At 38.1% G+C, this 13,921-nt stretch overlaps 1 protein-coding gene and 1 non-coding gene across 5 annotated transcripts in view; one reads left to right on the forward strand and one right to left on the reverse strand.

Annotated features, from left to right (window-relative positions):
* Positions 1–13,921, reverse strand: part of GPR156 (G protein-coupled receptor 156) — a 131,907-nt gene that overhangs the window by 82,630 nt on the left and 35,356 nt on the right. The gene's annotated exons all lie outside the window — the stretch shown is intronic.
* On the forward strand, positions 8,364–8,510 carry LOC135274455 (small nucleolar RNA SNORA31). Its single transcript, XR_010342279.1, has one exon. It is a non-coding gene; the product is annotated as a small nucleolar RNA SNORA31 (small nucleolar RNA).

A 13,921-nucleotide genomic window follows, 5' to 3' on the forward strand; every position in this document is an offset into this window, starting at 1 on the left:
TCTACTGAAACTATTCCAAAAAACTGAAAAGGAAGGACTTCTCCCTAACTCATTTTTGAGGCCAGTATCATCCTCATACCAAAACCTGGCAGAGATATACCAACAAAAAAGAAAACTTCAGGTCAATATCCTTGATGAACATCGGTGCAAAAATCCTCAAAAAAATACTAGCAAACCAAATCCAGCAGAGCTTATCCACCACGATCAAGTTGGCTTCATCTCTCAGATGAAAGCTTGGTTCAGCATATGCAAATCAATAAATGTGATTCATCACATAAAGAGAATCAAAGACAAAAACCACATGATTATCTCAATAGACACAAAAAAGGCCTTTGATAAAATTCAACATCCCTTCATGTTTAAAACTCTCAATAAGCTAAGTATTGAAGTAACATGCTTCAAAATAATAAGAGCCATCTATGACAAACCCACAGCCAATATAAAACTAAATGGGCAAAAGCTGGAAGTATCCCCCTTCAAAACTAGCACAAGACAAGGATGCCCTCTCTCACTACTTCTATCCAACATAGTATTGGAAGTTCTAGCTGGGGCAGTCAGGCAAGAGAAAGAAAGAAAACATATTCAAATAGGAAGAGAAGAAGTCAATAATCTTTGCAGATGACATGCTCCTACAACTAGAAAACCCCATCATCCAGCCCAAAAGCTTCTTAAGCTGATAAGCAACTTCAGCAAAGTCTCAGGATACAAAATCAATGTGAAAAATTGCTAGCATTCCTATACACCAACAACAGGCAAGCAAAGAGCCAGATCATAAATGAACTCCCATTCATAACTGCTACAAGAATTAAAATACCTAGGAATACAGCTAACAAGGTAAGTGAAGGACCTCTTTAAGGAGAACTACAAACCACTGCTCAAAGAAATCAGAGAAGACACAAACAAATGGAAAAATATTTCATCGTCAATATTGTGAAAATGCATCAATATCGTGAAAATGGCCATATTGCCCGAAGTAATTTATAGATTCAGTGCTATTCCCATTAAACTACCATTGACCCATTGACATTCTTCACAGAATTAGAAAAAAACTATTTTAAAATTCATATGGAACCAAAGAAGAGCCTGAATAGCCAAGGTAATCCTAAGTAAAAAGAATGAAGCTTGAGGCATCAACTTCCCAAATTCAAACTATAGTACAAGGCTACAGTAAGCCAAACAGCATGGTAGTTGTACAAAAGCAGACACATAGACCAATGAAACAAAATAGAGAACTCAGAAATAAGACTGCATACCTACCACCATCTGATTGTTGACAAACTTGACAAAAACAAGCAATGGGGAAAGGATTCCCTATTTAATAAATGGTGCTGGGAAACTGGCTAGTCATGTGCAGAAAATTGACACTGAACCCCTTCCTTACACCATACACAAAAATTAACTGAAGACGAATTAAAGACTTAAAAGTAAAACCCAAAACTATTAAAAAAAACTCTAAAAGAAAGTCTAGGTAAAACCATTCAGGACATAGGCATGGGCAAAGATTTCATGACAAAAATGCCAAAAGTGATTGCAATGAAAGTAAAAATGACAAATGGATTCCAATTAAATTGAAGAGCTTCTGCACAGAAAAAGAAACAATTATTAGAACAAACAGACAACCTAAAGAATAGGAGAAAAATTTCTGCAATCTATCTATCTGACAAGGTCTAATAACCAGAGTCTACAAAAACTTAAACCAATTTACAAGAAAAACAAACAACGTCGTTAACAAGTCGGCAAAGGACATGAACAGATATTTCTCAAAAGAAGACATACATCTGGCCAACAAACATATGAAAAAAAGCTCAACATCACTGATCATTAGAGAAATGCAAATCAAAACTACAATGAGATACTATCTCATGCCAGTCAGAATGGCTATTATTAAAAAGTCAAAAAATAACAGATGCTGTCAATGTTGTGGAGAAAAAGGAACTATTGGTGGAAGTGTGAATTAGTTCAACCATTGTGGAAGACAGTGTGGCAATTCCTCAAAGACCTAGAGGCAGAAATACCATTTGACCCAGCAATCCCATTACTAGATCTATACCCAAAGGAATGTAAATCATTGTTATAAAGATACATGCACATATATGTTCATTGCAACACTATTCACAATAGCAAAGATATGGAATTAACCCAAATGCCCACCAACAGCCACACATAAAATTAAATACCTAGGAATTAAGCTAACTAAAGAAGTGAAAGATCTGTATAATTAAAACTATAAAACACTGATTACAAAAATTAAAGAAGACACCAAAAATGGAAAAATAGTCCATATTCGTGGATTAGAAGAATCAATGTTAAAACGTCCATACTACCCAAAGCAATCTACAGATTCAATGCAATCCCTATCAAAATACCAATGATACCCTTCACAGAAATAGAAAATAATCCTAAAATTTATGTGGAACCACAAAATACCCAGAATAGTTAAAGCTACCTGAGTGAAAAGAACAAAATGAGAAATCACATTACTTGACTTCAATTATACTACAGAGCTATCGTAACTAAAACAGGATGGTACTGACATAACAGCAGACTCATAGACCAATAGAACAGAACAGAGAACCCAGAAACTACAGTGAACTCATTTTTGGTAAAGGTGCCAAGAACATACACTGGGGAAAAGAGGGTCTCTTCAATAAACGGTGCTGGGAAAACTGGATATCCATATGCATAAGAATGAAACTTGACTCCCATCTCTCACCACATACAAAAATCAAATAAAAATAGATTAAAGACTTAAATCTAAGACCTCAAACTATGAAAATACTACAAGAAAACATTGAAGGAAGTTCTCCAGGACATTGATCTGGGCAAACATTTCTTGGGCAATATGCCACAAGCACAGGCAACCAAAGCAGAAATGGAAAAATAGGATCACATCAAGTTACAAAGCTTCTGCACATCGAAGGATATGATCAACAAAGTCAGGAAACAACTTACAGAATGGGAGAAAATATCTGCCAACTACCCATCTGACAAATGATTAATCACCAGAATTTATAAGGAGATCAAACAGCTCCATAGGAAAAAAATTTAATAATCTGATTTTAAAAATGAGCCAAAGAGCTAACAGAAATTTCTCCAACAAGGATAGACAAATGGCAAACAGGCATATGAAAAGATGCTCAACATCATCTATCATAAGAGAAATGCAGATTAAAACTAAAATGAGATATCTTCTCACCCCAGTTAAAATGGTTTATATCCAAAAGACAGGAAATAACAAATGCTGTGAGGATGTGGAGAAAAAGGGACCCTTGTACATTGTTGGTGGGAATGTACGTTAGTGCAACCATTATGGAGAACAGTTTTCAGGTTCCTCAAAAAACTAAAAATGTAGATACTGTATAATCCAGCAATCCCATTGCTTGGTGTATATCCAAAAGAAAGAAAAGCAGTACATTGAACAGATGTCTGCACTCCTATGTTTGTTGCAGCATTGTTTACAATAGCTAAGATTTGGGAACAACCTAAATGTCTATCAACAGATGAATGAATAAAGAAACCGTAAATCTACACAATGGCATGCCACCACGCCCTGTTTTGTTTTTTTTTTTTTAATTTTAGTAGAGACGGGGTTTCGCCATGTTGGTCAGGATGGTCTCTATCACCTAATCTTGTAATCCACCTGCCTCAGCCTCCCAAAGTGCTGGGATTACAGGTGTGAGCCACCACACTCAGCCTATTCTCTGTATTTCAAATCCCCTCCTCTCCTACCTTTCCCACCCCACAGTTAGTGATCTTTCCACAATCTGGAGAACATTTGTGCTCAACATTATAGAACACTATATTCAACCTTTTAGTTCCACATGACTTATAACTTTTCTTCTACTAAACCTTGATGTATCCCTTTGCTATACAGCGTTTATACTTTTCTGGCTGCTTGGTGGAATTTTAGTGAGCCAGACCGGCACTTGGTTTGGGCTTCCCACAGGATCTAGAAAATAGTGTTGTAAACAGTAGGTGTATTGTAAACAGTAGGTAAACAGCAGGGCACACACCAAGACCCCTGGACCAATTCACCCTTCTATCCTAGTGTTATAGGAGTTATTAAGAAATTATTTTAGGTAGAGAGAAGGGGTCCTTGGGAAGTTTTAATTTTTTTTTAAAGCAGCTCCAGAAACGTTTCTTGTCTAGGAGGAAAGCCCCAGCTGTCAGAGCCGGGCCAGCAAGCTTTGATATGCAAATACAAGACATTAGAAACTGGGTCCACCCAAACGCGGTGATTCCCGCCATCTTCTTACCCTTGCCCCAACATGTGCCTGGCAACATGGCCACATCCACGTGTCCCCATGGGTATAAAACATAATGGTGCCCTTCATTTACACATTAAAAGGCTAGGGTGGGAGAGCCCATTTTTTTCACAGGCTGTGAATGACATGCCTGGTCAAACCAATCCCGAGCCCTGTGCAAATCAGACACCGCCTCCTCCAGCCTCCTCATATAAGCAGCCACTTTTCTGACACACGGGGTTTTCTCTTTGTTGGAATCCCCGGCCCTTCTGTTTCTGTATAAGGGAGCTGTTTTCTTCTTCCTTCCTTCCTTCTTTCTTGCCTATTAAACTTTTCCCTTCTTAAAACCACTCCACGTGTATTCATGCCATTTGATCCAAACTGACTGGAGACCAAGAACCCTGGTGTTCTTCCAGTCATCGGGGCTGAATCCCTCCCTAGTACAATACTTAGAGTCTGGCTTTGCTTCACATATCCTAGGATCATTTAGTGTAATAAGCAGCAGTACAACAGACAAAGTCTAGGCTGAATTTTAAGACCAAGTTCCATAATTTTCAATCTGTGATGCCTTAGGTTAGCCACTACTCCAGTTCTTAGCTGCTTGCTCAATTAAACACAGATAATACTATCTACACCTCACAGGTTTTGTTGATGCTTAAATCATAGAATATACAGGATGTATGAAAAGTAACTGATACATACTAGATCTTCAATAAACATTGGCTTCTTTCATTTTCACAATTTAAAAGGGTCATTTGTCAGTTTGGGGCACAAAACACCAAGATTATCTTGTTTCTCTAAATTTCCTAACAGAATCCCAAGTTCTGAATAATTAGTATTACTAACATGAAGAGCAATGAATTTTATACTGTATTTAACATGAGATTTTGTAAGAATAATGAATCTTCAGATCCCTAAAGGCAGAGATCATGTTCATTAATTCAATAAACATTGATGTGATAACTGTTGCCTCATTGTGCCAAGTCCTAGGGATGCAGCAGGCAGCAAGCCAACATAGGCTTACTCTAGCACCTAGCACAGTGCCTGGCACATAGTAGGGGATCAATCCATGTTTGTTGATATCAACCAAGTAATGTTTAGAAAATATCATATAGTGTAGGAGTCCTTGGAATAATCCTCTCATTGTCTAAACTCAGGAGAAGCAGGAGGGTTGACACATGAAGGTAGAGGGAGGGCTGGAACATCCTCCCTGGCTACTGTGGGAGCACTACCTGCTTTTAGAGACCTGCCTTGATGCTTTATTCTGACTCTCAGGCACAAGCTGGTATAACCACATGAACTGAGTCCCTACTGCCTTATATTTGGATCCCAGAGACCTGTTGATATTCTATACTATTCCAGGGGCTGGGGTTTGGGAACTTTTTAAAAAAGCACCATACAAAAACATTCAACTTCCCAGAGTTGCACTGTTACCTAAAAGCACTTAGGTACTATTATGCAAATTATACGTGCATGATTTCCATAAAAACCAGTCACAAATGTCAATTAGTGCTCATTAATATGCAATAAAATTCTCATTTTAAAACTATTAAGAGCCAAGAATGAATTCCACTTGGCTGCCCTCCTTTAATGAGAACTGCTGAGAAGTACCCTGTGCCATTTCTCATCAGCAAAACAGTAAGGTGTCACAACAAATCAAGCTTCAGGCAACAGCAGGATTAGACAGAATAAACACTTGAATGTTTCAGAGACTGGTTTTGGACAGTTCAGGTTTTATGCTGCTACAGCTGAGATCCCTATCCTGTTGGGTACTAAAAATATAGGCTGAGCGAATTCATTAAGTTACTTTGCAAATGAAGCATGGTGATACTGAGCATTCTGTTAAAAGATACTTGTGAGGATGCCACACGGCTGGAAGAGGGTAAGGAAACCTCATTCCTGAGGGCCAGTCTGTTCAAGAGACTGAGTGTTCTATGCCTCAAAGGAGGCTGAGAGCCAAGGGCCTTGGAATTATTGGGTTCATCCCTAAAAAGCCTTCTGGTCAGAATTTTTGTGAGTGAACTCACATGCTGTGTCTCTAAATTTCAATTTCAGCTGGACATTGGATTACTCTTAAACTGTTGATTGGTGTTGCTGTGCAACCCAAGACACTTGTGTGAGGGTGATTTGGGCTTTTTGTTGCTTTATGATTTTTCCATAAAGATGAAAAATAGAAGCTATCAACATTAGACTGATCTTTCTGCAGATACTTGCTTGGCAAACTGTTCTAAACCTGGCTTGGGAGCAAGAGTGGAGAATAGGATTTTCTAAGTATAGTAACCCTGTGGTTATCAAACGTCAGTACACACCAGAATCATCTGGAAAGCTCCTTAGAAAACATTGATTTCTGGTCCCATCTCTAATTTGTAATTCACTAGGTATGACCTGGGGCCTGAGAATTTGTATTTCTAACAAGTTCCTAGATGATGCTGATGTTGATCTGGGAATCATACCATGAGAACCCCAGTCCAGCATAAGAAATATAGGGCTTTCATCAGAGTTTGAACCAGACAAACCCTTAGGATAACTTTTGACATGTTACTCCAGGCTGCTTTGATGACTCATACACACATACATAAATCAAGTCATTTGAATTATTCTCTAGAAATTCGTTTCAGGGAAGTATGATTAAGAAATTAGACACTTAGCATGACACTCGATTCTTTCATTCTGCAAGCCATGATTCTTAACTAGTTTTTGGTCATGAGAGACTGATGAAAGCTATGGACTCCCTCCTGAAAAACCATATGCAAACATGCAATACCTTACATACAATATTGGGGCGGAATCATAGGCCACCCACCAACCTTCCTGCAAAGCTCAGTCACCCCAAATGAAGAGCCTATTTCAAACTAAACTCAGCTGAAGCCAGGGATAAAAGAATGTTTTAGGCTAGGCACGGCAGCATCACACCTGTAATCCCAGCACTTTGGGAGGCCGGGGCAGGTGGATCACCTGAGGTTGGGAGTTCAAGACTAGCATGGCCAACATGGTGAAACCCTGTCTCTACTAAAAATACAAAAATTTAGCCGGTTGTAGTGGTGCATGCTTGTAATCTCAGCTACTAGGGAGGCTGAGGCAGGGGAATCGCTTGAACCGGGAGGCAGAGGTTGCAGTGAGCCAAGATCGTGCCACTGTACCCCAACCTGGGTGACAGAGAGAAACTCCATCTCAAAAAAAAAAAAAAGGATATTTTAATTAAATTATTCTTCATGGTGTTCTTATAAATGTAACTATTTCTGTGGCTACCTACAAATAAAACTTGATGCACTGAAATGATAAAAGGCCATGAAAAACTCTGTCACCAATTAAAACATTTAATAATCACTTTTAATATGTTTATTCTTTATCTAGTTTCACAATTTTTGTGTTTAAATTGGAGTAGTCTATACTTAAAGTAATTACACAAATACGTTAAAAATCTAGGCCGGGTGCTATAATGTTCCCTTATTATCCTTTAACATCTGTAGAATTTGTAGTGACGTTACCTCTCATTCCCGGTATTAGTAAATTTTATCTCTTCTCTTTTTCCTCCTCTTCTTTGTTTTCTAAGAAGTTAATCAATTTTATTAACATTCTTAATGAAATAGCACTTGCTTTCATTGATTTTATCTACTTTTCAAAATCTAGTTTATTGATTTCTGCTCTAATATTTCTTATTTTCTTTCTTCTGGTTATTATGAATTTCATTTGCTCTTTTTCTGTTTTGGTTTCTTAAGATGAAAGCAGAGGACACTGATCTGAGACTTTTCTTCTTATAAGCCTTTTTTTGGGGGTGGCAGGACAGGGTCTCACTTTGTCACCCAGGCTGGAATGTAGTGGCACAATCTCAGCTCACTGCAGCCTCAATCTCCTGGGCTCAAGTGATCCTCCCACCTCAGCCCCCATCAAGTAACTGGGACTATAGGCACGTGCCACCATGCCCAGATAATTTTTTGTATTTTTTTATAGAGACAGAGTTTTGCCATGTTGCCAAGGCTGGTCTTGAACTCCTGATCTCAAGCAATTCATCTCGGCTTCCTGCAGCGTTGGCACTAAAGCGTGAGCCACTGTGCCCCACCTTATAAGCTTTCAATACTATAAAATTCCACCTAAGTATTGCTTTTAATATATGAGTTTTTACTTTCAGCCCCAAACATTTCCTCTTTTCCCTTTTTTATTAAAAATAATTTTTTCATTTGGTTTGCACTAGGATGCAAAAGAAAGAAATCCCTGCGCTTTCTGTCTGTCTTTGTGGCGGCCCAGATTGAATTGGGGAATACATCTGTAGCCTAGAAATGTAGGCTTACATGTTTATGGTAATGTAATTTTTGTTATGTAGTGTTTGAAGAATGGTAATGTAATTTTTGTTTTTACAGTAACAAATTTGGCAATTATTTTGGATCTATCACCTGTCATCATAACTGGCTCCTGCTTGTCAGCCACACACCAGGACTTAAGACAAATGGGACTGATGTCATCTTGAGATCTTCATTTATTTTGACCGTGATTTATTTGGAGTGGAGGCATTGTTTTTTAAGAAAAACATGTCATGTAGGTTCTCTAAAAATAAAATGCATTTAAACTCAAAATAATAATAATAATTTTTTCAGAGATAGGGTCTCACTCTATTACCCACACTGGAGTGCAGTGGCATGATCTTAGCTCACTGCAACCTCAAACTCCTAGGCTAAAGCAATCCTCCTGCTGAGTAGCTGGGATTATGAGTGCACACCACTGTGCCTAGCTAATTTTTTGTTTTTCTATTTTTCATAAAGACAGGATCTCACTCTGTTGCCCAGGCTGATCTCGAACTCTGGGCCTCAAGCAGTCCTCCTGCCTCAGCTCCCCAAAGTGTTAGAATTACAGATGTGAGTCACTGGACTCGGCCCTAATTTTCCTTTTGATTTCTCCTTTGGCTCATGAGTTATTCTGAAGTATGTTATTTAGTTACCAAATATTTGAGAATTTTTGTTACTGAATTCTTAATTCCATTGTGATCAAGAATACATTTTATGACTAAAATCCTTTTAAATCTATGGAGCTTGTTTTATGGTCCAGAATATGGTCCATTTCAAGTGTTTCATGTACACTTGAAAGGAATATGTATTTGATGTAGCTGGGTAGAGTGTCTTATAAAGATCAATGAGGTCAAGTTTGTTGATTGTATTTTTATCTTCTTTCATATACTTATTTTCTATCTTTTTGTTTTATCAATTACTGAGAGAAGGTTAATAAAACTTTGGACTACAATTATGGATTTGTCTATTTCTCCTTGGAACTCTCTAAATTTCTCATTCATGTATTTTGAAGTTCTGTTGTTAGATGCATAAATGTTTAGTACTGTTATATCTTCCTCATTAATGAACTCCTTTATCATTATGAAATGATTTTCTTTATCCCTGGCAATATTCTTTCCTCTGCAATATTACTAATATTGCTATTCCAAATACCACTAAATAGTTTTGAGCTTTGTTCTGGGATGCAGTCAAATTAACTGGAACAATTTGCTCCTTTTGGGTCTTTTAAAAATATTTGTTAGACAGGATCAGTGCAGTGCTCAATCTAGGGCTATTTCCTGCTACTAAGGCATGATCTTTCAAAGTATACTACCCAACCCTCCATGAATTACGAGTTTTCAAGTCTAGCTGGTGGGAATAGGCACTATTCCCAGCCCTGTGTGAGCAATGAGCACAATTTCTTCTAATCCTTTTGGGTAGTTCTTTCTTCATCCCAGGTAGTTTCCTTACATGCATGTGCTGCTCAGTAGTCAGCTTTACACTTGAGATTTACTCTGTGAGGAACTCAGGAGTTCTCTCTGCAGCTATCTGCTCTCCAATACTCTGTGCTACACATTCTAGTTGCCTCGGTCTCCCCAGACGTGAAGTTCTGTCTTCTCAACTCAGGAAATCTGGGTTCTGTTTGCACCATATTCTGGAAACTATATCTTGGTATGCCTGTTTTTGTTTTGTTTTGCTTTGCTAAATACCAGAAATCATGTATGAAAAATATACAGGCTCTGGATCATTCTTTCTTCTCCAAAGAATATGGAGAAGACTTCTGCTAGGGTGCTAAAATAAAGAGATTAATCAGTGACTGAGTTGATTGGGAAATGGACTTCAACATTTTATTATACTAGGTCTATTTCTGGTTTCCTTTAACTGGTCAGGCATAATCCATTTCAGTGGTCCCAACTGAAAGCTTAGGGTGTTTTTCAGGCCCGTCCACATTGGTGGGCTTTACATTCTATAAAATTTTTATCTTCCCAGCGTAATTAATAAGAATGCAAGTAGCACTGATTGGCTTCTCGGCTTTTTAGCACCTTCTTTGTGTTTAGATTTTTGCAAACTGTTGGTCTGTGCTACTTATAAATCAGTGAATGACTTGGAAGGAAAATTGCTTAGACTATTGAGTTGATCTTTCTGTGCCTCTTTTCCATCCATGATCATGGTTTCTCATGTCCTGAATCATTTGGTTTCCCTGAATTCGTGTTTTTTTCCTCCCCAGCCCTATCAGACTGCAGAATAATCTGCCTGGCTTCTCTGATTTTAGCAGTTGCTTATTGTTTGGGATCTCCTCATGTGCTACTTGATAAATGTTAAGTGTCTATAGGGAAAAAGTAGCCTAGAATACGGGACACTCAATGAGTTTCTCTTCTTTCTGAAGTCTTAGCTCTCAAGTACTAGCTGCCTTAGTAGGTCTTCTATGCCTTCAAATAGATTTTTAAAACCCAGCTTTTCTAGATGTCCTGTATAAGAGTAAAAATCTATCGGATAGTCCATTATAGCCAAAATCAGATGCTTAATGTCTTATAATGTTTAACCTTAAAATTTTTTAACTGTCAAGAACTGTTTAAAGACAATCTTTACTCAGATGACAATGCAAACTGTGTAAGATGTAACTATCCTTACTATTAACTGAGACCAACTAAGATACATTAGAGAATCCTTAAGTTATAAAATATAAACCTACTATAGAGTCTAATTTTGCCATTATTACTGGTCAGTGCATATTTGAAAATTAAACATTCATGTAAAGTTTGTATTAACATAAAGGGTAATGCTTATTTTGCAGGCATATACATGAAAAAACTGAAGTTAAAATTTTCTCCTTAGAAATTAATTGCAATAACTTCTATTCTGTTTTTCTTTTAGTTTAGTTTTCAACCTAGGACACAGAAATCCATTCTAAAACTGCTGAGTAAAAATTGCAGCATGTGTTATAGAAGCCAATAGCAAAATATCTGCCAATAGGACTTGATAATTTCTTTCTCTTGCTTAGCTAATGTTTGCATTCTGAACACAGATTCGCATTGGGGTTTCTAATATGTTTTAGAGATCACAGATTTTTATAGTGTCCACTAGCTCACAGGACCACTGGTTACACAATAATCTTCAGCTGAGAATTTTCAAATTTCATTTACTTTCTGCTATGTTATCAGTTTAGTGTTTATATGTATTTCACTTATTTGTACTTACCAGCTTCCTCTAATGCTTCTTTGACATTTTCTCCTCTCCAGCCCTGGTGTGGTGGAGAATCCAACTCCTCTCTAGTCTGGTGGACTAGACTGAAGTTTTACATCCCAGCGAGGGCAAAATTAAAAATGAAAGCCAAGTACTTCAGGGAAGCTTGCTCCTAATACCGGGTTTGTTAAAATCATTTGTTTAAAAATGTTCACATCTGTTGCTTGGCACTGATCCTTAAGCTCCAAGCCCCCTACCTTCTTAACTAATTATCCTCATGTCAAATAATCAGTTACAGTTGATTGACTACATACTCATAGAACTCCCCAAATCCCAAGTCCTCAAAATGAAGACAGAAGACTGGGATGGAAATCGAAGAACCTTTTTCAATCCAACTATTAAAGAAAGGGCATAACAAACAACATACCAGAGATAGCTTTGTTAGAAAATACAGTAACTGAGCCTATTATCTCTGAAAGGACACCCTTCCCAAAAAGCCACCCCTCAGATGCTCCTGCCACGGATAAAGACCATGTATAATTCCACAGCATGGAATAAATGAGCAAGGGGAATTATAAACAGTCTGGCCAACCAAAAGCAAGAGAGACACAATGCAACTGAGATACTGCAGACTCCATTCCCCACTGAGCTGATACAATCCACACTTGGCACAGAGGCATTCTCACTGCAGGCTTTCCTTCCTAAACACACAGGCCCTCATGGCGAAATGTGGTGGGAGAGGGGAAAGAAAGACAAAAGGAGTGAGAGAAACAACTGCTGTAAAGGAGACCTACAGTAAGAATTAAAACTGTGTATTCCCTTTGACCCAAAAATGCCAATTTTGGGAATCTCTCCTATGGAAATAAAACCTAAAGTATAAGAAAAAAATGTAGAATGTGGATTGTGGCATAATTTGTTGTATAAAAAAAGATGGAAGAAAAACATGAATATCTATCAATGGGGAAGTAATAAATGGGAAGAATTATGGAACTTCCCATAATGGAATACTAGGTAGCTATTAAAAATAGTAGATCAATTATATGTGTTAATCTAGAATGATGTACATAATATACACTAAGTAAAATGAAAGAAATAACAGAGCAGTGTATTATATGGTTACATTTTCATATACAATAGAAAATAAGTATACATATTTATGTTTGTTTGAATATAGAAAAGAAGTGATGGGGCTGAGTGCAGTGGCTCATGCCTATAATCCCAGAACTTTGCGGGGCTGAAGTGGGAAGATCACTTGAGCCTAGGAGTTCAAAATCAGCCTGGGCAACACAGTGAGGCCACGGTTCTACAAAAAATGTTTACCATTAGACGAGTATGGTGGCATGTGAATTAGAACTTATACCAGTGGAATTACTGCAACCTCTGACCCCCAGGTTCAAGAGATTCTCCTGCCACAGGCTCCCAAGTAGCTGGTATTATAGGCACCTGCCCCGTACCTGGCTAATATTTATGTTTTTAGTAGAGATGGGATTTCACCATCTTGGCCAGGCTGGTCTTGAACTCCTGACCTCAAGTGATCCAGCCATCTTGGCCTCCCAAAGTGCTGGGACTACAGGGGTAAGCCACTGCACATGGCTATATTTTCTTTATATACTGCTGTCTTACTAGACTTGTTACAATGAGTGTGTATGACTTTTACAACTTAAAAATGCAATAAAGTTAAAATACAAAAAGTATTTACTGAGACTTGTAACTACAAGTAACCCCAGATCCCAGAGTTCAGTGAGGTATGTGGTCCTCTGGCATTTGCTTTGAATTGATCCTAGTGGTTAATGGCAGATAGCAGCTTCTGCTCCTGGAGATAGGGCTCACCTTGTGTCACTCAATAGAAGTCAATTAAAGCCCAGAATCAACAGTGCCTCTAGAAAGGTCAGCGGTTGTGAAACAAAAACTACATCTATTAAAACAAAGCTTCAGTCACAGAGCTTCCCAAGGGGCTGCCTGAACCAGTGAGAAGCCAGCAAACCCGTGGAAGAGAATAACTCACACTTTTGTCTTCGAAAATCCCACTACTCCAACTATTGACAGCCTTTGTTGGCTCCTGTTCCACACTTTAGAGATGAGAAGCACAAAGCTGGCCCAGTTGCTGCAGTAATAAATATTAAACTCTGTGGGAGAGATGCTGCTGCCCAGGTTTGAAGTGTTCTGTATTAGCCTTTGGTGGAAGATACTCTGAGCACCACTGGAAGCCACCTGTCACACACAAAATGGCACCGG

Source organism: Aotus nancymaae, unplaced genomic scaffold, assembly GCF_030222135.1.
Source record: "Aotus nancymaae isolate 86718 unplaced genomic scaffold, 86718_ANA_hifiasm-v0.15.2.pri h1tg000011l, whole genome shotgun sequence".
Lineage (NCBI taxonomy): Eukaryota > Metazoa > Chordata > Mammalia > Primates > Aotidae > Aotus > Aotus nancymaae.